The 25,263-nt window shown below is 44.2% G+C and overlaps 1 long non-coding RNA gene across 1 annotated transcript; it reads left to right on the top strand.

Annotated features, from left to right (window-relative positions):
- Positions 1-5,552: 5,552 nt before the first annotated feature.
- LOC147269010 (uncharacterized) lies at positions 5,553-9,799 on the top strand. Its single transcript, XR_015111234.1, has 3 exons — positions 5,553-5,581; positions 5,761-5,868; positions 9,678-9,799. It is a non-coding gene; the product is annotated as an uncharacterized LOC147269010 (long non-coding RNA).
- Positions 9,800-25,263: the final 15,464 nt, after the last annotated feature.

Raw genomic sequence — 25,263 nt, 5'->3', positions numbered from 1 at the left:
AGACCCATGTGGAACGGCTGATGCCAGCACAGCCCATTAGCATCTGAGTGGTCGGTGAAACTCCCTAACGACCACCCCTGAAACTCCCTGACACCGCACAACGACTGTCGTTTGGGGAGGCCAGGTGAGTCTCGGGAGGGTCGTTTCCACCACAATAGCACTCACCACACCCACATAGGTTTATAAGCTGGAGCTTCCACACTCTTCACTAGAACTGAAGAAGCCTCTCGGATGAGAGGTGAAACGTCTTCAAGATAAACTTACGTCCAGTTGACCAGATTTTACTTCGCTTCGATCTACGATGACCTGGATGAATGAGAACCTACACAGACATCTAGGCTCTAATGAAATAATACTCATAATTCACAAGACAAAATAATGTTTTCTATCATGTTTGTTTTTGTATCCATACATGCACACTTCATTTGTTTACAATATTCCAAGAAAAAATGCGATGATGGATGGTATAGCATTTGTTATTATTCTTTAAGACACGCACTGAACGAGGGAGGGAAGACAGGGGAACTCACTAAATACAGAGAGTGAATGTGGAGCTCAGTGTGCCTGAGCAGCATGTCTGAGTGTGGGAAGTTTAGAAAAACTTCTGGGCCTCGCAGCTCAAAGCCATTTTGTGTGTGAGTAAGAGAGTTCTCCAACACTCTGCCAAGGCATTTGTCAGTCTTATCGCCTCTCTCGGCTCTCCGTGGTGCTGCTGGTGGAGAGTAATTGAGTGCTTAGAGTTATAGATGAACTAATTAGTGGGTGCATTGAAAGCTCAGCTCATTAGTGGGCGGGAGAGAGCCCTGCGCTGCCGTGGCTCTGAGGGCTCTCTTTCACACCCAGTATAGGGAGAATGTTGCTCCACGCAACTTCATTAAAGCAACCACAGGGAGGCGAGGACAAGGATGTTGAAACTTGTGAGAACTACAATAAAATGAGTGAACAGGCATGTGTGAATATGTACATTACTGCAGTACTGCAAATATGTACGGTGAGTATGAGTCCTGCTTGCTGTTGTGCCATGATACTGGCTCTAATGGGAAAAGTCTCCTGGGAAAATCCCTCCACAGTGGAGATTTGGTGGTCTTTACAGTGGCCCTGTTGCTGTAGAAACAACAAGTCCTTCCTGGGTGTAACCCTTTGCTGCACCGTCCTCCAGCCACTTCCTTTATGGCACTCAGGTATTCAGCACCACCATTACATGTTGTCCTATGATTCATGATGTTCATGATTTAAACATAACATTTAAGTTCATAACATTTAAGTTCATTTTTGTTGGCCTCAATGTTAATGCTCTGTATAACCATTCATGAGGCAGCGCTCCTGGAAAACTCCTGGTACTCCCGACCCGACCAGTCGTCCCTCGTCTGTCGTCTCGTGCGGTTAGCTCCAATCAAACCAGTTTCACAAACGTACATGAAGGCAGGGACGCACGCTCGCCAATATGTCCATATATTTTACAACTTATTAATTCTTATAAAGCTGAGAAATGTCATTCTTGCCCTCATTTTTATGTCATCCTGCAACAATGAAATAAAATCAACACTTCACATTGTTTGATTGGGGCCACCTGCAGACGCAGCTTGGAACTGTAGCGTCCGATTTAAGATGAAATTGTCAGATCAGCAATTTGATCCACTTCAATCGTGATGACACGCATGAGGGAATTTCTCTTTTGATGATGTTGTGACGTTACTAATGTTCTTGAATAACTGACGTAGTATCTCGTACACAGAAGAAGCAGGTCCAGGAACCGGGTCGCCTTCACGGTAACTGAACGATGCACCAGATGTGTCAACTAGCCTGCCCTGGCACTTCCATCATTATATCAGTCGCTACTGTTTCCAAGCTGCCGTCCACACATGGGCACTCCCCATCTCTTGTAGGTCAACAATTAGCCTAATAATCAATCTAATAATAACAAGGTTAATTATCTCGTTGTAACAGGATATTAGCTCTTCATCGTGACAAGATCAATCTTGTTATGTCAAGCTTCAACATAACGAGTATCTCGTTATCTCCAGATGTGCACGTATGGCTTTTCTCAGCTTCTGAACATACAGAAAAACACACTTAAACACTGGAAAGTTAAAAAGAGTCGAATCATCCGGAAAAGTCCAGTAATTACACATTAACTGCACTGTTTCATCATCATAAACAACAGAGCAGCAAAGACTAAAGTCTGGAGCAAAACTGGGCCCATATAAATATCAGCCATCGGACCGATGCGGATTTAATTAAAGTTGACCAACATCTGCTGATACTGATGACCAGCTGATGTTGAGACAAATAAACGAACACAAAGATAAACACAGAAGAATCTAGTCAGCTGAACGCAGCTGTGCGAGTCACCTTGAGGTTCAGAGCTTAGCGATAGCGATGATGTGCTATTGCTGTTTTTCTAAAACTTCACTTAACAAATTGTGTTGTTTTTTTTCTATTAAGTAGTTTTACTCCAAATGTTAGGAATTTTTGCCTTTTGTTTGTAAAAAATATTAGCAAGCAGTTCGGCATGCCAGTCCTGAACAGCTTTAGAGTTTTCCCTGAGTTAAAGAGCTCAGGATTCAGGCTCCATTCTTTGACCTTCAGAGAAACTTTCAGGACTTTTTCTCTGGAATGACCAGCAATGTCATTATTTCCTTTCAACAGATAGTTCCAACTGTAATTCCCACAGGTAATCTAGTAAACCCTCTGGCATTATGACAGCTGACAAGTACCTGGTTCAAGCCAGTTTACCTCAAACCCTCTGGCCTCTTGAATTTAATCTGCTTCCTCTTGCTTGTGTGCTTCGGTGCCACGATACATCACAGTTATGACTCCCCAGTGCTACTGTGGGAGGGCACCATTAAGCTGGATGGATGTGGAAGCACTGCCAGACAGGGACTACCATATGAGCCTCTCTCTCCTGCTTCCTCCTCCAGTTTGGTGCCCTTTAATGGGCACTTAATATGGCTGACAAATTTACAAGGCATTTAAAAACGACCTAGTCAGCCAGTCAGCAGAGGAGGGAGGAGGGAATGAGTAGCAGCAAAGAGTGTCCAATCTCATTTTCTCCTGCCGACTGGGGCAATAAACATGCTGGATTTATATCAGAGTTAGGTGATGGGATGAGCAGGTTTGTGTGTGTGTGTGTGTGTGTGTGTGTGTGTGTGTGTGTGTGGGTGGGTGTTTGTGTTTAGTGTGCACACTCTGTCTCCCCAGTACAAATAATTCACCCTGAACACCTGTCAACATGAGTCACGACACCAGAGAATTCCTGCAATTGAGCACATCCAACTAATTGGTGGCATCCTGCCAGCCTCCCCATCTCTCTCTCTCTTTCTCTCTCTCTCTCACTTCCTGTCCTTTCAATTCTCTCTCACACATATTTACTCCTCACATCTCACTCGCACTGCCCCTCCTCTCTTCTCTCAGCTTTTTTCCCCTCATCTATTTTAACATAACATTTATGGATGAATGATTTAATACTGCTTATCAAACCCGTCATTGTAATCACATCTCTAATTACGCTTAATTAAAACAGTCTAAAGGCTGCTGCTGAGTTGATTTTTGAAGGGAAATCAGCTGCTCTTCGGTCTCGCTAGAATTCCTCCCCTGACTTAGCATTCGATATACTCACTCAACTCCTCCGACAACCAATCAACTCCAAATTCTCTATCCAGCTCTTGTCAGGTCGTTAATTAAACTCCCAAAGTGCCTAATGATTGAGATAACGCAGCAATCTAATGTTGAACAGGCTCTTTCCTCCCTCTTCTTTTTACGGCTTTCGATTATAGCACCCTTGAGGTGTTACTCAATCTTGATGAAATGCAGACAATTGACAAATCAGTTGCTTTGAGCCGGGGCTTATTACCCTGCTGCATATTCATGAGTTGTTTGGGGAAGGGTGGGATGATTTTTAATCAAAGTCACAGGGAGGGATGAGGACAGAGTTGGGGTGGGGGGCTTTGTTGAGGGGTGCTGGATTCACCACACATACACCCCCCCCCCCCCCCATCTCAGCCTGCCTCTCGCCTCCCCACTGTGAATAACATGCATCATTCATTGGATTTAGCTCACATTTGCGTGGATGCAGCTGGCAGTGGTGTGTGTGTGCGTGGTTGCATGTGTATGCGTGTGTGTGTGCGTGCATGTTGAGTGCATGTGAAGGCTGCTTCAAGGGGCCTTGGACAAATGGAGGTGCCACATGGTCAGACCAGATGTTCTGGTTCCTTATGTGCATAGCTCATCAAAAACAACAACCGGTGCCACTATTGGGCCCCTGCTATCCAGTAAGGCCAGCCAGCCCATCTGCTTCCTGCCAGCCGGGCCCGGTGCATTGTGGGTCCTGGCTGTACACAATTTCAAGCTCAGCTTCATTCTGATGTGAGAGGAGGGTTTGGACTGTGCATCAACATCAGTAATTCTCTTTCTGCAGAACTGTGGTGGCCATAAAACCACAACAGAAAAGATGGGAGCACCACGGCAGCTGCTTCAGTCTACGGCCCATCAAGGCACATCAAGTCACAGCGGCAAAGCGGGAAAACGGCTTTGGAGTTCAGGGGGATAGCTCACTGTGTGCTTGCTTGATTGACCTTTTTTGCACAGTGACTTAAGAATTAGTCAATGATGAGCAAACGGAGGGAAACAGAATTAGGATTCTGTCCCATTAGGGAGGAGTTAGGCAGATCGATGTAGCGTCAGCGCTGCAGGGATCTGGTGAATGAGATCATGGAGTGCCAAGGTTAGTTTTCTGCACAGTAGCCGATAGCCTTAAGGGGTCTTCACACATATAGGTCGGTGCACTGGGTGCAGTTCAGAAAAGAAGGTCCAGCTAATTAGCATTTCTGGTTTGGTCACATGCACCAAACATTGTCAACAAGCGTCATGTGGTCAGAGTAGAATACCAGAATACGATCGCTGCCTTCTCACCCGCCCAAATGAAGAGCACCAGGGAGGAGAATGAACCCTGGTGTGACTCAGTCGAACTAAAGATACCGGTGTTAAAACCCCAGTAGACATAACAGGAGGAGCTCAGGTACCTGAAGAGGGGCTGGAGTAGACCTGCTGCGTCTGCATCTCTAGAGAAGTTTGATGAGGTGGCTTGAGCATCTGATCAGGATTCCTCCAGGACGCCTCCTACTGGAGGTATACCGGGCCTGTCCAAATGCTAAGAAGCCTTGTGGTAGACCCAGAACAACGCTGGAGGGATTATATATCTCATCTGGACTGTGAACACCTCGGGTCCCCAAAGAGGTGCTTGAGTGTTTTGATGGGAAAGGGACATCTGGGTTACCTTACTAAATCTTGGATAAGCTGCGTTGTGCCGCTGCAGGGGGTTGGTGCTCCTCATGTTGATGGGGTTGTTGGACGTAGCCGTTCCCCTAGACACAAGATTAACAGCTTCTCTTTGTGCAGATTCTATTTCAGAAAGCAAGAACCAAAAAGCATTTAGTGTCTCTGACAAATATGAACACCCCATCATTATTCATGTAGAGTTTGCAGCAACATTGCACAAAAAAACTGACTGTACGTTCATATTGTTGCTCAAACCATAATCATAGCGTGATTGTGCTGCTGTAATTGTGTGCCTTTACCACAGGTAAACTTCTCCTACGGCCCAGACTCAGCAGCTCAGAGTTTGTTATTTATGTGTGAAGCTTTAAAAGACTCCTGTGTATTTACCACCTAAAATTTGTGGCAGAGCATCCTGTGTGATTATTTGATGGATGAACAATGAAAACCAGAGCAGATCTTTCAGGTCTTTTTGTGAAATTACAGGACACAGTCAAAGGTCAGTTGCAACACAGAGGACAAGCAGAAGATAAAGTGCCTCATCAATAAGCTGGTAAAAAGCAAGAGGAACATCCACGCGTGGGGGTTTGAGAGGTGGTTTGACCTTTACACTTCTCAAAAAGTATGAAACTGACTTTTCACTTCCTGGCCTATTAGACTCTTTGGAATTCAGTCCAAGTCTCCAACCTTTCACCTACAGCCAAAAGAAAGTAGCTTGCACAGACAAGTGTATAAATCAACCAGATATTCCCCCGTCAATGTTGCACTCCTGCTTCACTTCGGCAAACAGCAGATCTTCTCCGTTCTTCCAGTCATTGCCCTTCGTTAGCCGTCGGTAAACTGAAGCTTCTCCTCTCAACTCTCATTACGGAGGCGGAGCGTCATTTGTTATGATGTGCTCCGGCTTGCTATCATTAGCACCGGGACGTTAGCTTCACTTGGGTGAGCCCATTCGTGGAGCCACATTTATTATTGTTGTGCAGTGAGCTGCAGTATTATGATGACGAACTGCAAGGTCCTAATTGTTAGTCTGAGAGACTCGGGTGCTTTGTGCGCTCCTGTTTGATTTGAGTTTTTATGAGGGTCTCTTTTAGACCTACCAGGCGTTTCTACCTGGAGTCCTCAACATAAAGACATCACTTTAATACATTTTTAAAAAGAACAACAAGCAAACAAACAGAATCCTTAATGGTAAAACACTTAAAACCCACAATGTTGTGAACACATAAAATGTCATTGAAATACTGAACAAGAGGATAAACAATATGCCACCATCAATACTCCTATGAGCTCAAAAGCGTTGACATTTTACAGTCAAAATTCTGGTGGTTTCAGGTTCATTTAGTAAGCCTGACAGTTATTTTTTTTCAAAGTTTTAATTAGCTTTGCATGACATCATTTGTTCCTGGAGATGTTCCTGTTCGGGTCAAATGGCGATCTCTCATTAAATGGAGTCTGTCGTTAGCAGCTCTTGTTTTTTTTGTCGTGTGTGATGTTCATTGTAACATAATCTCAGCAGGCTTTGCTCCGTGGTGTCGTTTGCAGTCACCTAACCCTGAGCGCCAGTAGCTCAGTCAGTGGAGTGTCACACCTCAAGACAATTCTAGCCGCTTTATTTTGGGCTCTCTGGAACTTAGCCCTCTCGCCGACAGCTGCATTGCCCCAGATAGCCAAGCAGTAGCTGACCTCAGAGCCAGAGGGTCTGGGTCGTCTGCTGTAATACCTCCACGGGCGAGTAACCAGCTGGTCATCGAATCACAAATGCTGTGTCAATAATCGTGTTTTGATAACTGAAACCTGCTCATTGCTTTCCCCCTCAGATTTTTTTTTTTTCCACTGGATTTGTTCAAGCCACTTTTTCTGAGATTTTATAATTCTGGTCTTGACCCAGTGATGAATATTAAACAGGCCTCCTGTATTTGTGCTGCTGAACCTCCAGCTGTATACACATTGGTGTCATCAGTAAATACTCTCGTGCTTGACATAGATTGTGTGTGTATGTGTGTGTGTGTGTAAAATCATTTGTAGAAATGTAATAAACAAGTGGACCCAGGCAGCTCTCTTGCGCTGGACCACAGTTGACAGGAGAATGACTCACTGATAAATGGAGACTGCGTCCTTCCTGTAAGACTCAAGCCAAGTTTCTTAAAACCACAGAGCCAACATGCTGTAGATATGATGGTCGACCAAAACAAATGCAGCTCTAAGACCAATTAATAAATAAAATATCGGTCTCTGTCAGTCAGATCCACCGGAGCTCCATGTAATGTCAGATTAGTTTAATTGCTACACTTGAAGGGCCCCTGTTGGCCCGTAGCAGCCAAACGCTCTACCCTGATGAGAGAGCAGCAGGTTCCAAACTTCGTCATGTGATCACATTCAGCCTGCAGTGCTTGTCATGGATCTGGAGTGGTTGACATTTGCTCCCGGCATATTCACTTTGGAAACAAGGTAATCGACCAAAATAGTTTGGAACATATTTGGATTTGTGAGTATGTAAGCCTGTGGTCCTCGGCGTAATATCAGATGGAGGACCTGACACTCGTATAGAATTTCCCGTATTCTTTGAATCCTTCTTGCTAGGATTCAAAGTGCATGATTTGTTTTCGACAAGTTTTCAGTGATTTTGCTTGTGTGATTCCAGGTTTGAATTTGATGCGGTTACAACTTTTGCCTCATTTCTTTCCTTAAAAGCCGTAATGAATCCACCATCTATCCGGGGAGCTGGATGTGCTCCAGCAGTGACTGGACCGGGATGCCGGGTGGGTGTCACAGTGTGAGGAACGCAAGGTGGATGCATGTTTGTGTGGAGGCGGTCTGTCACCTTCCTCCACCAGGAATTTGAAGAGGAGGAGAAAACTATGTGCAAGGAAGAATGACTTCTATTTTTCACAAAACATTTAATCAAGAATAGTTATTAATTGTAAAAATGATATATAATAATGGTAATTGTTTTATGTCCTCACGTTGCAGTTAAAACCAAGACATGTTTTCGCTTGTTGCCGTTTAGCAATAAAGATAAGACAGAATCGACACAACAGAAATATGATGTCATATCAGCTACACGGCAAGTTCCAGTCGGGGGACAAGAGAGATTGTGAGTGTGAAAGTCTTGAGCTGTGATGACCAAACGTTGAGGAGCTGAGGCTGCTAATTACAGCGTGTTTGTGGTCAGATGGGGGGGTGGGGTGGGGGGTTTACAGCTAATTTAAAGGTGCCATAGAGAGGTTGAATGGGGTATTAATTCTTGTTCTGTGGTGTGATATGTAACCCCACAAAAATGGTTGGGTCTGTAATGGCTCAGAAGCTTCCTAAAGGCTCTCTGAAACCGCTATGCTACCATGTTGGGTTTAGAATGCGTCGTTTGTCCCTATTGGGGTCGTTTCTGACCTAATCTGGCAACCTCATTATTTATGCAAGTGCAGGAGTTGACGGCAATTGGTTGCTGTTGTTTATCTGGCAACCTCATTTAACTACTACTTGGTGATTGGCTGCCCTCACTGTCACTGAAAAGAAAGTACTCCCACTTTCTCGGCTAAGTGTTGCCGGTGCTAATTGTGACTGCTACTGTCAATTGACAACATTCCATATCATCACAGAGTAGAATCATCCTGTTGTTCTGGTTCTCCTCCTGAGTATCGAGAACAGAGGCTAAATGGAGGACATTAGCTCCATCTGAGAGGAATTCTAAGCAGCCACTTGTTTCTCATCATCAGTTTCCCATCCAGATGATTGGGGAACACTGTTAGGTGTCTCAGTGCCTCCTCGTCCCCCTGCTGTCACGCGTCTGACGTCCTCCTCCTAAGCAGGGTCCACCTGAGGCTGAGCTGCCAGTCGTTGCTCCGTGATGTGTCCTCCCCAAGGACTTTACCGCTGAGGCATAGATGACCAGGCCGCCTGTCTGAAATGCTCCACTGGTGTTAGTCAGCAGGGCAACAGTGCTGTGTGTGTGTGTGTGTGTGTGTGTGTGTGTGTGTGTGTGTGTGTGTGTGTGTGTGTGTGTGTGTGTGTGTCTTTCTCTCTTTCACATCATATTTGAGATGATTAATATAACCTACTTCTGTGCTGTGGTGTAGACGGATGCTCCTCTGAACACGCCACACTAATGTTCGTACATCTGTCAAAGGCGCTCTTCTGGGTTCTTTCATTTCTTGCAAACGGTGCTTTTTCGTCATGTTCGTCACTTGCAGCTCGTCAGCTAATTAACACGAACCGCGATGAAAAATTAAATTTCCAACGTTTTAGTTTTCACACCAGTTCCTTTAAAGTCTTATTAAGACTCATTAAGACCACATACACGTATCAGAGCCTCTCCCACCGACAGAATGCCAGATACAGTATAAGCAGTTCCGAGGCTTCTATCGATGGTCAGAGCTGATTATATCTGTTCTCACACACTGCAGACCTGCACTTATCAAGACCTGAGTGTCAGAAGGTAAACCAGCCATACTCATCAGTTTTGGCCCTGCCAGCCCCAGCAGGTCAGAGGTCTGTGACCGCGGCGTCCTTAAAGCACGACGGCCAACCACCTACTCGGGCGTACGACAGAGAATTGGTGACAGGGATGAGGAAGAAAGAAGAGGAGGAAGACTGTTGTTTTCATTATGAACTTGAGGAAGAAAAGTCAGTGTTTAGAATGAAGTTGTAGTGCTGATACACTCAGAGAGTAAAAAAGTAACTAAAACACCAAGAGTTTGAGTTTGAAACTGGCAGTAACCCGAGACACTTTTCCATACTACTCCTACCTTCCTGCCAACCATCGTGCTAAGCTAACAAGTTGATGGTAATTCTGAATGAATAAGAGTCAGAAAGAGAAAATGGGAATTTGACTGATGATTTGTTGACTTTTGCTTCCAAAGAGTTAAAAGGTAGAGCGAAGCAACATCACACTGATCTGAAAAGCTGTAATTGGATGTGGACCAGGGTCTCTCATAGCGAAGCAACAACACGACCTGTCAGCTGCTGATATCTGCTGCAGAAGTGACGTAGCAGCGCTTCACCCATATGACACATCATAAAACACACAACACATGATCGAGTTTTCAAAACAGTAAAACAAAATCACCAGCAGCCCAGTGCCTAACATTGTTGAACCAGAGGTTTAGTGTATCCACCACTGACCGTCTCTTAGCCTTGTTAGCATGGCGCTAACAACAGACAAGCAACCACCATGATAAAAGGTTTCTGTGACATGAGGTTGAATAAAACACAGTAACAGCAACAGAGTAACAGAGTAACAGAGTAACGGAGTAACGTAACACCCAACGAATCTGTGTGTAACTGACCTGTTGATTTTTTTCTGAAGAAATAAAATCCTTTAAATGAACCGAAATCATAATGAACGGTTGCTTTTGATTCATAGTCAAAGAGACCTGACGAGTCGGTGTGTTCACGTGTCGTTGCTCATGTTTAGTTCTCACCTGTGGTCTCCCAGCACGCTCAGCACTGTGACTATCCTCTACTTTCATGCTTTTCTCTCAGTCCCACATATAATCCACCATCAGAACCTGTTAAGTGTGTGATACTGGCAGCGAGATGCTCTCAAGTCACGTATAAATGTTTAATATACTTCTAAACATCTTGCAAACCCAACTTATGAAGGCATAAACAATTCTGGATCCCTATGAAAGAGAAGAAGCCATCAATTATTCACTTTTTTTTCCTTGCAGTAGGATTTCAATATGTTGCCTGTTTGCTGCTTTTTGCATGAAAATAATTCATTGATCCAATTTTCCTTGATAACTCATTCTCTTTATACTCTTGATGTGGTGACGCCGTCACTCCCCCCCCCCCGCACCCCTCCATCCACTACTCTCTGTCTCTGTCTTTTTCCCAAAGATCAGAGGAAAAAGATAAAACAGACATCTCCAACATGGCGTCCTGTCATGCTTTCCCATCCAGTTAACATCAAAAGCATAAGTGTGCTACATTATATTACAGATGAACTCCTTCAGATTTAAAACGTGCTATTTGAATGATGAAAGCTTTCTGTTTGGGCAAACGCTGCATAAATTGAAAGAAAACTCACCAACATCTTTTAAAACTGCTTTGTTGCTCATGTTGGTACACAAGGGTAAACACGTGTTTCAGGTCTGATAAATTACATTTAAATATTGATGAGGGAGGCAAATGTTTGTAGCGGCACAGCTTTGTTTCACCTTCCTCTCACGGACAAAAAAAAAAACGAGGACGTTTCACAGCATGGGAGGAAACGCTTGTTTATGGATGGAGAGTGTGTGTGTGTGTGTGTGTGTGTGTGTGTGTGTGTGTGTGGGGGGGGGGGTGTGTGTGTGTTCAAAATACACACACACAAACCCAACTTGTGTGTATTTTGAACACACAAGTTGGGTTTGTGTGTTAACAGCGCATCTATAATCACTCTTTACACAGAAGACTTTTAAAGCAGACACAGTCGCATCAATCCTTGCCAAGCAGGAAGTGCTCTGCCGGACTCTCTGACCTTTGACCTCCGTGTGGGTCTTTGCCCTGTTGATGCAGCTTGTGCTCAGGCTGCTGGCTTTTCATTTTGGGAGAACGATGAGAGTTTGGCGTCTTGTTTTAAAATGCTGGAGAGATGTTTGTCCTTGTGTCTGATTATAATGACGCCTTGGTATTTGTGGTCGTTTCACCGACAGCGCTCTGGCTGCCGTGAAGCTGAGCCAGGCTCTGGTAACATGTCAGTCCAAGGTTGACTTTGTTTAGACAGTTCTAATAATTCCTCGCTGAGACGATGCGATCAACAGATACTCTTGCAATAGTCTCTAGACTCCAGTGGGCTGTTTTTCACTCTTTCAGTTCCTGATTGCTAATTTTTCAAATCAGTTTTTATTTACACACATGAGCTGCAAAGACAAATTTTCCTTTTATCCAGATTTGTAGTCAAACAGAAATAATTAAGAGAGAGAGAGAGAGAGAGAGCTTCTGATTGTTCAGTGTTCAGCAGCAAAGACTGGATGTGGGGTTCAGACAGTTCATTAAAACTTTGTGTAGTTAAAAAAAAGCAACAAAATACACTATTGGTCAAGGCCACGCCCAAAACTGGAAACAGATGATGATGCTGTCAGGTAACCGCCATCGTCAATACCATAAAACCTTTCTTTGAGGTCCCTCTTTGGATGGCGGGTTCACTAACCCTGACTGCTAAACAGTGGGTGAGGGCAGTTATCAGTCTGGTTCATTATACGTTTGACAATTAAGACTGGCTCATCGTACCTTCAATAGTGAGCGGCGAACGGCATCGACACACATCGCACCACCTGACTTAGGTTTCCTTGAGCGCCTTCAAGAAGAATCCTTAGTGTGCTTGGTCCTTCGTGCCCAGCAGAGAAGATCTCATCAGGGAGCCGCTGGTATCAGGTTTGTCTGAGAGAGAGAGCACTTTAGTTGAGCCCTGTGTCTTCATGTTTCATGTTTTAGAAAGCAGCAGGCGTCAGTTCCATGAGTAACCCCAGACATTTCTCTCTGATCCTGAGTGGACAAAACCACATATTTCCTGTTAAATGAATGTGTTATGAATCGAATTCAGATCATTCACCACCACCCTTGGTTGAGGCAAAACAATACATGTCGAAAGATACGATGAACGCATTGGTCAACACATGTGAACAAACCCAGAAAAACATGGTTACCTGCCAGGAGCTGAAGACCAAATCTGAGGCCCTGTATAAACATCCTCTGATTGCTAAACAACATTTTCATCCCAGGATGATCCTCAGTCAGTCTCATTCATGCTACCGCAAATATTTCAGGCTTCAAAAATGAAACTGTGGATTGAAATGGAGCGTGGATCAAATTAAGAGGAGCATAGAAGCACAGCAACTCAAGCGTCATGCGGTCGTAATGGTATCATTTTACTCCTTATCTGCTCTCACAAGCATTTCTTCATTTGAGCGGAAAAGAAACAATCGAACAAAACATTAACCCATTCCAGCTGAGAAAATAATTGCATTATTTATGCCTCAGTGACTGGAAATTTGTTTGAAATTCTCCTACATGCAGTCTTTGTTATGAATAAAATGTTCAGACATCAGTAGGTTTAGTGACGCTGGATGTCGAACTATATCGTGGTGGTATATTTCGAATGTTGCTCGTGTTTCATTTCCTTCTGTCTAAATCACTGCAGTAGATTTGAATCGGATCCTGCTGTTACCTGTGGGGGGGAGCGCCGGTGGTGAGCAGCAGAGGCTGTGCTCTGTGCTATTAGTCCTGGCCCAATTCTCCCTATCGTCATAGCTCCGTGTTTGAACAATGCTGTTGTCTTCTCTGTGTTTGCTCATTTAGGAACAAACATTTGCCCGAGCGCACTGCTGCTGCCGCAAACAAGCTCTCCCAGGAAGTGTTATTAATAGGATAATTAAGCAGACGGTAATGAGCTGGATTATGCCTAATTATGACAAGATTTGTTTTGGCATTTTGTCTTGTGAGGAGCTAGTCAAGTGGTAAAGTCTACCTTGGAGTTCATTAAGCTGATGCGTGTGCACCTGAGAGCACGGGACAGGCATCAGGTAGGGACCCGTGTGGAGGCGGGGGTGGGGGGTAGCAGGGCGGGTCACGGGGAGGCAGCGTATGTGCAAGCACAGATCGCGGGGCAGCAGACGGGGGAGCTGTCTGGCTGCCTCCCTGACTGGCTGCTGGGAGGAGCAGCAAGGTTGAACCCTGAGATCAAGCTGGGGCTTTAAAGCTGCGTGCTCATGACTTGTTCATCAGAGTTCGACTTATTAAAGGTGATGAGAGTTCTGTGCAAATACAACGGAAAGCATATTGTGCTCCATTATCGTTGGTACACTTTCACATCAGCGAGAGGAAAAACTCGGCCGTTACCACATTTTGAAGCATGATGGACACTATTAGACCATAATGTGTATTTGTACACAGAGTACACAGAGCTGTGGTATCAGGACAGAGTGAGCAGCCTCACACCCAAATACTGGAACATCAACGTAAACCTCAGCTCGGGCAGAAGCCCTCGACCGATGTTGCCAGACATCCACAAATGGAATTACAGGACCTGGAATTACATCAGCGTCCTGCCGCGTGCTTGAAAACCATATTTCCTGTTTTTTATTTCTCTGGAAAATTCTTAGAGTAGAGGCTGCTGTTTTTCATGCTTGATAAGCTGCTACAACAACTAAACTGCAGAAGCATTTTCAAGCGTCAGAAGCTGTGTTAGTAGGACATCTGTTAACTGCTGAGCCATCGCATAGAGCCTTAACATCTGGGTTAAAACCCTGCAACAATACCTGCTTATAGCTCCAAATCATGTGTGATAAACAACACAAAGCTGATGGATTTTCTTATTCTGAAAACACTGTTGCTGACAGCTGACAGTTCCTCATCAATCACATTTATTAGATCTGAGTGTCTTAATTCTTTTTAAAACGGTTTAAGCTCAGAGGAGCCTGTGCAGAGCTTATGAAATTATGCCGGTGTGGAAGAGAAAGAAGTCTTAATGCCTTTGCATTTACAACACAGACAACACTGCTTCTCTCTCTCTCTTACACACACACACACACACACACACACACACACACACACACATGCACAAATCTTGTATTAAAGCGCTCCATTCGCTCCTGCAGCTCTCGATAAGAGAGCTAAGTCTGGGATTTAGAGCTTTAGCTTATCGTCATCTTTTACGAGGCGTTCTCTGCAAAGTGCAGTAAGCATGGGCCAGCAATCTGCATAGAATATACAGAGGAATGAAGGGTGGGAGGGAGGTGAGGGAGGGGGGAGGGGGGGTGTTAGAGGAGAATGGTGACAATAAATACATTCGTCTGAAAACCCGTCTGTTGAGAAACAGGTGGATTTACATTCCTCAGAAATCAAAGCCGGCTCGGTGGGTAAAACCTGGTCGACTGCTGTGGTATTTATGAACTAGCGAGCACAGTGTGTGTGTGTGTGTGTGTGTGTGTGTGTGTGTGTGTGTGTGTGTGTGTGTGTTAGAGAGAGAGACAGAGAGAAGCAATAGGCACATTCACAGTGTACACAATACACACAGTTAATTCCTCAACACACTCAGAGAGCTCAGTTCTGTAACAGGGGACTTTTCATTTACTCAGGGAAAAAGCAAAAAGATGAGATTATGGAGAAAGCTCATTTCCTGCTAAACTTGGACTCTGGTTTCCCAAATAAAATTGCTTTTATTCTTCACAACATGTGTTCCCGGAGATTAAGGCCCTGTAATCTTGCAAGGGCTTAATAAGACTCAGTATGCGAAGTGCAGGCTAAAACAGAAAATGTGGAACGAGCCGCGCTGAGCTCTGTTCTACCCAATGACTTTAATCCTGTTTATTAAATTATAAAGAACCTTAAAGGATAAAGATAAAGAATACTGAGTCGAGGATTTAAATGATTCAGGGTTATTTTTTTCCCTCCTGTCTTAGTGTGAGTTATTTGATAGCAGTGGATCATGTTTAAAGACAGCAGCGGGAAGAACTGTGACAGACGTTGTTTTTACAAATGGAGCTGTCCCCTCTAAGTGCAAACCTGCATTAAGTACAGACTCAGCCTCGACCGGGTTCGGATTCTTCGGTATTAAAGTATAAAGTGTTTCCAGCGTGCTAGTAGTACTGAATGTCACTGATCCCTGTGACAACTGCAAATCGGTGCCACTGAAACTCAGTAAGCCAGCATTGAGGTTTAATTGCTAAAAAGGTTCACACGTAATAATAACCATGAGAATAATCAGCTCTATTCATATAGAACTCATCAATACCGACATTGCAAGAAAACATCAATTTGAAAATAGAAATAGAAAAGGAAAACTTCCAACCTGAGACTTAAAAGCCGTAACTATCTTAGGATATTTTAAGGAAGCCTAAAGAGAGCTCCAGGATCTCAGGTTGCATGCTGGTTGGCACGATGACATCAGTGGAGATGTGTGTTCTGTGGCCATGAAAAGGCTTTGAAGGCAGTAAAACCTTAAAATTGAAATAAAATCAAGTGTTTGTTTTTTTTAGTTTTTTTTTTTTTTTAGAGAGGCATTCCCAGTCTCTGCACCCGCAAAATAAAATCAAGACACACAACCCCAGTGGCCCCTCAGGCAGTGGAAACAAACAAATATGACATCCAATGAGACATGTTGCTTTTCCCCCGCTGTTTTAGTTTTTATTTTCAAAAATTGTGGTATAAATGGGCCCTTTCTCCACATTCAGGTAAATATATTAATGTTATATTGGACTTCTGTGCTTTGCGGAAGAGCCTCCACACAGAACGTTCTCCAAATGTCTGGACCTCCACTGGGGGGATGAGCAGGATGTGTCCTGGGGATGTTTTATTGTTCTGAGGAGGTGGTGGAGCTCTGTCTGACTAGTCAGTCAAATACTTCCTGCCTTCGGGCCGTGTTGTGTAATTCTGATCGTTTTAATAACTCACCGGGCCATTCAGTGATGGCCCCCTCCCTACGATGGGGACACTGCCACCTCAATAGATTCAGGTTTTTCCTTTAATTTGTCTATATGTAGAACCTGCAGCAGCAGATATAAGAAGATTACCTATAAACTGGGAGAGTTAATGGACAAGTCCATGCAAGCTATGTGGACTTGTGAACTTGTCACTGAGAAGTTCTACTGAGCAGTTGAGCTAAGAGGATTGTATGCCACTAATCCAAATCAAAAGACATACCATGTGAATTACTACATTCTGAGACAGATTATTTTACCCCCAGATTAAGGATTTGCGGCAGACAAATCTTCTCATGTCTTGCCTGATGAGAAATGAAATATGCATTTTGGGAAAAGGTCCAGCCCTCTGTAATGTTGTTGTCAGTGTATCTGAGGTCATCACATTCAGAAGGATCGCCATGATCCCTTTAATATCTCCATGATACAACTTATACAACTTGCCTGCTTTGGGGAGGAACGTCTCTCTCTCTCTCTCTCTCTCTCTCTCTCTCACACACACACACACACACACACACACACACACACACACACACACACACCAGCTTAATGCGATTCTTTATACAGCTTGACCATCTTTTCAAACCTTTCACACTCATTTTTCTACAGTTATTTACAAGCTGTCTGATGCTTAACGGGGAAATGAGTTTAATCTCAGTTTGCAGTGTTCCAGGATCCAAAAAAGCTGTTCCGGTCAGGTCAAGTTAAACCAGTTCAAGCTGTTCTGAGATCAGGTCAAGGCTGAATCCAAATGCAGGTCGCATCTGAATCTCTAAAACAGAACTGAAACTGAGTCCAAACCAAATTGGATGATATTTCTGCAGTCAATCAGGACAATCTTCTTTCTCTGGTAGGAGCAGGAGACGTCTAGTGTCATCGTCGAATGAGCAGTCAGAGCATGATGAGAGGCCTGTAATCCTTCACAAATACAGATTAAGACACTTTATATGTAAATTTGCATAGATTCCTCAATGTTTGCTAAAATCCTCTTTTGGGAGCTAAAGATAAAAGAATATGAGTACAGGAGAGTAGAAGCATGCATGGGATACTAAAGAATACAGCGACTATCAGAGCTGAAAGCAACTGAGTTTACTACATTTGCTGCTGGCGATGCAGTACAGCAAATACCCAAAGTCAGCCAACACTGTACTAGCTTGGTGAGTACTAAACCTGTAACTGAGAGATGAGGTACTCAGTATGACTTCTTGTTAGTCAAACTAAAAATGGACTTTAAAAATACATGTAAATACTTTCGTCAGACTGAACACACCGAACATACCTAGATAAAGTGGCAGGGAATATAATTACCCCAGTTTGTATGTTCAGCCCCAAAGAGGCCAGATCTGGAATCTTTGCTTGTAGATGCATGTCAGATAAAACTGATGCCGTGATTGGACGGCGTGTTCACACACACGCGGGAGGTAAACGAGCTCCCTCAAGTGAATCCCAGAAATATTGTTTTGAAAATAGGACAAGTCAGAATCATTTAAAACCAAAGAATGCTATCAGAGCAATCAATAATACAATACTGAAGAGTGAAAATATGTTGACTTCACCATGTGTTTTGTCTTTCTTGTAATAATTCGGTGTCAGACGGCTACGTGGTCACGTTCATTCATGTTGCGCACGCAGCCGGAGCACGGTTGCTGCTAATGTTAGCAACAAATGAGGCAAGAGGGGAGGAGCTGTGAGTGAAGTTACCTCCGATCTGGTTAAGGAAAAGCCAAGGATCCTGTGTGTGTGTGTGTGCGTGTGTGTGTGTGTGTGTGTGTGTGTGTGTGTGTGTGTGTGTGTGTGTGTGTGTGTGTGTGTGTGTGCGTGTGTGTGGTGTGTGTGTGTGTGTGTGGTGAAGTTGTCAGCAGTGTGTCCATGAACCCAGAGCACTTCAGACACACATTCTACCCAAACCCCCAGGACTGAGAGACAAGACAGGTCCGTCATTCAATCATGGGCTCCACCAGTGGCTCAGTAGCAGGCGATCTGTCAGGAGGGAACCACACATCACAACAGTGGTGATGCAGGTGGTGCTGATGATCCTGCTGGTGTTCAGGGTGAAAGAGCTCGGGAGGTGATCGTCATGGAGCCGTAGCTCCGGTCCGTGGCCAGGCAATCGGTGTTCCCCTAATCGAGATGATGGTTGAAGAAATAAAAAGGAGAATTATTTTCGTTTTGAGGTCTCAGCTTTAAAACTGAATATGAAACAAAAATACAGACTAAAATATACATTTTTTCTCTGTTCTGTGCTCCAAGAACACCTGCCATCGCTGTAATAACACCGTCATCAGCTCCGGCTCCATCGATGGCGCGGCACCTCTCAGTCGAGCCACAGTCATGATGTCCTAATGTCACAGTGCAACAAAAATGAATTAGTCTGTAAAGAAATCTGCACTGACGGTGAAACCGCGGATTACCGTTCCAACATATTCAAATGTGTTCTCGATGTTTTTTCACCTGCTGATATTCTCCATCAGCTTGCAGCCCCAAACTGTGTAAACCTGCTGTGACGTATCTAAAATGGCTTAACAGACGTGTTCTTGGTGCATGCACAGCACTGATGCATCTGAACCACAGCCTTTGTACGCGGTTAACTGAAGCCAATAAAGATCATGTGTTAGTGGGGAACAGTGGCTCAACCCTCGTTTAAGCCCTTCTATAAAAATCAATTGTGCGAAGAAAAAAAGGTTCACCGTTTGTTTATATTTATTCTGCTGTGCTCGGAGGTTCAAGCATCACAGATGTATGAATAATGCAGAATTTTAAAATGAGTGGAAGACAGTGACTGCTGGCTGATGAAGCCACTCTTGACACCCTGTGGTGAGCGACATCATCCCACTGCATGACTCACTCTGTTTCTCACTTTGTAGCCAAAAACAGTCAGCAAATGACTCCATTACTTTGTGAAAAACAGATGCTGACTGATATATTTCTCAGCCAAACGTTAGATTTCTCTGCTCAGCGTCTGGACTGAGAATATTTAGAGTTCACCTTCCGAAGCGGACGCTCTTTGTCCTCGCTGTCTGTAGCTTCCTCCAGCGTGGATGAAGCCCTGCAGACATGCAGCCTGTCTCCAAGTGATTAGCTGCTGAGAGGATTCACTTCAGCTGCACAAGCACAAAATAAGTCCTGTGTGCTTGTGCGTGTGTGTGTGTGTGTGCGCGTGCTCCAAAGCTAGTCTGTGTTTAAAAGATGTCAGGTCAGCTGTTCATTATGTGGTGTGTTCTGCTCTTGTAGCGTTGATCAGTGAGTGCGGCACGAGCGCATACACACATTTCTGACCACTTTCAGACTCACAAATGTATCAGCGCACACACACAAAACACAAAAGCACTCAGCTGCAAAGAGGTAGAAGTTGAGTGACAGTTCAATTCTTTTCCTTTTTACAAAAGGCTCTGCATTCACACTGAGCTATCATATTTAATTTAACGCGATCAGCGGGGAGAAAAGTCGAGACGGGTTTTGAAGATGCCAAAAGGGAATTAAAGGAAAAGTGTGATTTCTGACCCAAGACTGGAGTAACACAGCTTGATAAATGAAAGTCAAATTGAACGTGATCTTTCTGTATCTAAACTGTGAGACGTGAAAAGAGGATGTGCTGCTGCGGCTTTAAGGTAAGTGGTTTTGGGAAGCCATCGTCACCTTGAGAATGAAGTCATGCACACGGCAGAATAACCACAACCAAACCCCAGAGAAATACCAAAATAAGCCAGCAGGACAGAAGCCCCTCTGTCGGGTGAACTTCCCTGTTCCACTTACAGGTGAGAATTATTGGCCTCCACTCTTGTTTAGGCTCATTAGGCTGGTGTGAAGGTCTGGTATTACTAATGAGCTGCTCAAAGGGTTGTGGATCTAAACCCAACTATTACACTCTGATGTAAAATAACCTCCTGGATACCCTGAGGAAGACAAGGTCTGCTCGCAAAGCAAAGCTACTGGCACTTGTCCAGCTCTTACCAGTGAAAAGGAAGGTAAAACTGTCCAACAAATGATTTCCTGTCAGTCCAGATGTGTTTACAGCTGTTTGTTTTGTAGAATGTTTAACACACGTAGATGAGGATTCAATAACAGGTGCTGCTACAGATGCTGACGCTCTCTGACTGACAGTAAGATGACAAGATGCAGAGGAAAGACAACCCCGCAACATTTGAACGTTCTTGCACTTGTTAGATGTTCATATTCAGAGTAGTTTACTGTCAAAACCGGTTCTGACTCGCTCACATCATCAATTCTGACACCTGCTGCCAAGAGATAAACCTGGGTTATAAAGATACTGTTGAATGCTGATCTTTCCACAGGGCTTCAAACACACACACACACACACACACACACACACACATGCACGAACAAAGCCGACGTTCATTCAGTCATATCCGTCCATTTTCTATCCTCATAAATCATAACTTAACCCTAACCAGGCCCAAATTCAAGTCCAAGCCCTAAAACCAAGTCTTGCTCCAAACTTCTGTAAGGCCCTTAATTTAGGCCCCACAAAGCACTTCAGACCCCTCAAGATTAGAGATAGTTAATCAAGGAGGCTTCCCTTGCACCTTACCCTGACCCTGATTCTGATCCTGAGCCTGATCCCAATGTTAACCATTAACTAAAGATAAACTCAGTCCTCTGACAGTCTTGTAAAGGGGGTCAGCATTATGACCCCTCAAAATATGTCAGACCCCACTTGTCTGGACTCTTTAACCCTTGTGTTACTCTTCACGACGCCTTAAAGTGACCACAGGGTTTGATGACAGCTGTGTCCAGGTCGAGCAAATCTATAAATCCTGTTGCCTCAGAATCTAGCGGAGCAGGTGGAGGGGCCGGCCTCAGAGCGAGCGGCAGAAACAATCAATCATGCACTTTTCCGGAGACGCAGCGTTATCGGAGTTATCCAAACATCATTTGCATCCTCTGACATTTTGAGGAAATATGATTTGGACCCCACAGATATGCTTTAATGTGGCTTGTTTGATCAACGCACACCAAAGCAACTAAAGTGCTTTGAAAGCAGAATAAAAAAGGTGTGGCTGGTCTTGTATTTGCATAGATAGCAGAGGATTTATGGCTGCTGGAGGAGTTTCACATAAATAGCCTCTAAATACAGCAGGATGTAGCTGACGCTGTGACAGGAACAGACGGGAGTCATAAACAATCTCCCCGCCACACACACACTCCCTTTCACACAGACACACACACGCGCGCACACACACACAAACACACACACACACACACACACACACACACACACACACACACACAGACAAGTGGTGGGAACTGCAGGCTTTGAGAGCTCATTGAAAAGTACTCTGTCTCTCGTCATGCACACAGACCTTCACAATACCCCACTAAAAGCCACTTCTCTTATTGGTTCAATCTTTTGCTCCTTGGTTGCCATGACTCCCACAGAGGCCTGTCAATCATAGACCGTTTTCCTCTGTGGGAGAGACATCAGAAATTCACCAGGCACGAATGTGGCGCAATTTGTCCGTCACAGCAGAGCGCCTCCATTATAATCAGCTGAAGCTGCTGCACTGACCACAGGCCCGCACTGCAGTTCTGCAGTTTCATGGAGCTGCTCGCTCTTTTTTCATCTACTTTCCCAGCCATCAACTTGGCAACAACTAAATAGACCTAAAATGACTACAATCAGTTTAAAAATGATTGTGCCTGACTGCATCAGAGGCCACGTGAGGTAGCTACGCTTCTTCTTCTTTACACATTCAAGTAAATCAAATCAGTGTGTATCCACGACCCCGGTACACGATGACCTGGTGCCGCCGTTCCCAAACTCAGCAGAGCTGCAGCGGTCCAGCCCAGTGTTCACCCATTCATTTCATATACAGATCAATTCTGTGTGAACTAGAACCACTGATGAAGCCACACACACACACATAAACTATTTGTAAGTGGATATGAACAAGCCTCTATGTGATCTCTAACTGAAGACAGGGGCTCGTGTTTTTCACCTTGATTGCAGGCTGTACTGTGAGAGACACCGATCAAGTTCATTCATTCATTCAGTAGCCGTTGAGACCCCAATCCTGCACGACCTGCTGAATCAGCGTTCAAATCTGCTCTGCTTGTCTGGTGACCTCAAATCACAGTCACAGTAAACAAAAGTCAAATTAGGACTTGAGTGTTGTTGTGATCAGAGCCACGCTACTGAGCTGTTAGCATGTAGCATCGCTTAATCAGCCCGTGCTGCTTGCAGCAGGTCAACCTGCTTGACATCGCAGCTCCTGCTACTGTTAGTGTTGCTCACTCAAGCAAAACACAAAGTTTTGAGGGGAAACATCATGTGTCATTAGTTGTGCTGCTGTGGTCTCTGAAACAGGGATTAGAATTGAATATTTTAGGTAATTAGAACACTTTGAAACATAATATCAAACAATGCAAATGACAAACAGCCGACTTAACAATGACAAAAGACAAACCGATTAAAGAGCGTACAAACGTGTTTGGAAAGACGCGGGGAGGAAGTGTCACTTTTGGAGATTCTAATCAAAAATATTCATTTATTCAAATATTCGCCTTACAAAGTGCTACATTAGATTGAAGTCAATAGTTAGAATATTGCCATCTGTGTTAATATCATCAGTTTGGTCACATGGTTCATTTTGGTTCCATAAATAGTTGACTATGATCAGCTTTGGATTTAACGCCAAAAGGAGCATGTTAGCTAACATGTAGCCGTTGTGGAAACTGTGGAAGGACAATAAACGAACACTGGCTTAAATTCATAGGATTGAATTCAACCTTTTTAATCTGAGTTTCCATCGGTGATACATTGTAAAACACGTTTCATACGACGGTTTCACATATCATATAACAGGTTTCTGGTGTCGCCTCGTTTACTCATGGCGCCTGCTTAATTAGCAGAGCCAGCACGCTGTCTGTCCACAAGGTGCCTGAAGTGTAATCTGCATGGAGCAGTGGCCGGCGGCCAGGCACGGGGATTTGGCGCTGGCGATCCCTCGGTTTCATCCCAAAGTCTTTGTTTATGTAAAAACAGTCGTGAGCCCTTTACCCCCAGATTACTCTCTGCCGGTAGGATAAAGATACACACACACACACACACACACACACACACACACACACACACACACACACACACACACACACACACACACACACACACACAGCCTGAGAACTGGCCCAGCTCAGTACAGGGATAAAGAGATTGAACCGTCGAGACAAGAGGCTTGACTACAAACCATCTACCCTTTGTGACACAGCTCCTACTTGTCGGCTGTGAAGCAAATAAGAGGAAATCACTCAACCTGAGCGTCACCGTCCAGCTAGAAGTTTGTTTCTCTTTACCCATCCCGCCGTCAGGCAGGTTTTCCTCAGATGTTCTTCTTTAACATTAAATATTCAGGCAGACAGATCAGAGCAGTGACAAGGGTAACATCAAACCTGCTCCAATAACACACACACACACACACACACACACACACACACACACACACACACACACACACACACACATGCATAGAAAATGTTTGCGCTGCAGAACATTTCGCTGGGTTGACTGAAACACATTCAGCACCTTGGACAGAGCCAGCAGAGAAAGCCGAGAGGCTGCAGAGACCCACGATACTGCAACAGGGCTTGTTGAGAACCAGTGGTATCAAATCAGATGTTCCCTTTGACAGGCAGAGGACGGGCTTGAGGCCGTCAATATTTAGGGAAAAGGGCAACGATTTTCTGCCCAGAGAGATTAATTATAGTCAGAGACAGCAAACATCTAGACAGAGATAACATCCTCCGGTGGTGCGCCGTGTCAATACCACACAGAATATGGATCTCAAGTTCGCCTGTTTGTTGCTTCTGATTCGTAGATGCTTCTTTTTTAAACCGATGATACGTATTGCTCATCAGAAACTAAACTAGTTACAGAACTGTTTTGTTGTTTTAAGCATTTTTGCCACTCCAAGGTGTGCTGGTTATAGTTTCAGAGCACAGTAGAACATTAATGAGTGAGGCATGAACTTTGTTCTTGTAAACATTGCTGAGAACTGTCCTACGTTCTTGTGCACACATTAAATAGAAGGGTCAGTCAAAACAGTCCAGGTGATATCGGTGATGTAACCGCTGTACAGGGCGCTGCCGCCATACTGATTTATTTTACTGATAAATCAATTTCAGAAAAAGCGCGCCACTTATTTCCATCAGTTTGACAGATTTTAAAATGGAGATTTTTGGGATAAGAAGGCACTCAATTTTGAGTGAATGGCTTTTCTTCTGACTTGCTGTTTTCACACGTTAATTATTTCAGCAGGCCTGATGTTTGATACCGTCTCTGTCCGTACAGTTGTGGAGGTAAATGACAGCGAGATAAAAAACCACAAGCATCTTTTTAGAGGACCGAGAAGTCTAGTGGGGAGGAGTTGCCATGGCAACATGTTCTTATCATGTGCAAAGCCTGGCTGTGAGCACCAGTTTTATGTCACCGGACCAAAGATTGAGCTCATATCATAGGTTTGGTTGCAACTGATTAGAATGGTGATTCTCAAACTGTGGTAGGTGTACCACAAGTGGTACATGGAGGAATCCCAGAAAAAAAACAATACATTTAAAACAAAGAATACTATCAAAC

Source organism: Aulostomus chinensis, chromosome 2, assembly GCF_037954235.1.
Source record: "Aulostomus chinensis isolate RoL2024-O1b breed Wild chromosome 2, RoL_Achi_v1.0, whole genome shotgun sequence".
In the NCBI taxonomy this organism is placed as follows: domain Eukaryota; kingdom Metazoa; phylum Chordata; class Actinopteri; order Syngnathiformes; family Aulostomidae; genus Aulostomus; species Aulostomus chinensis.
This window is presented reverse-complemented; position numbering and strand designations above follow the sequence as displayed.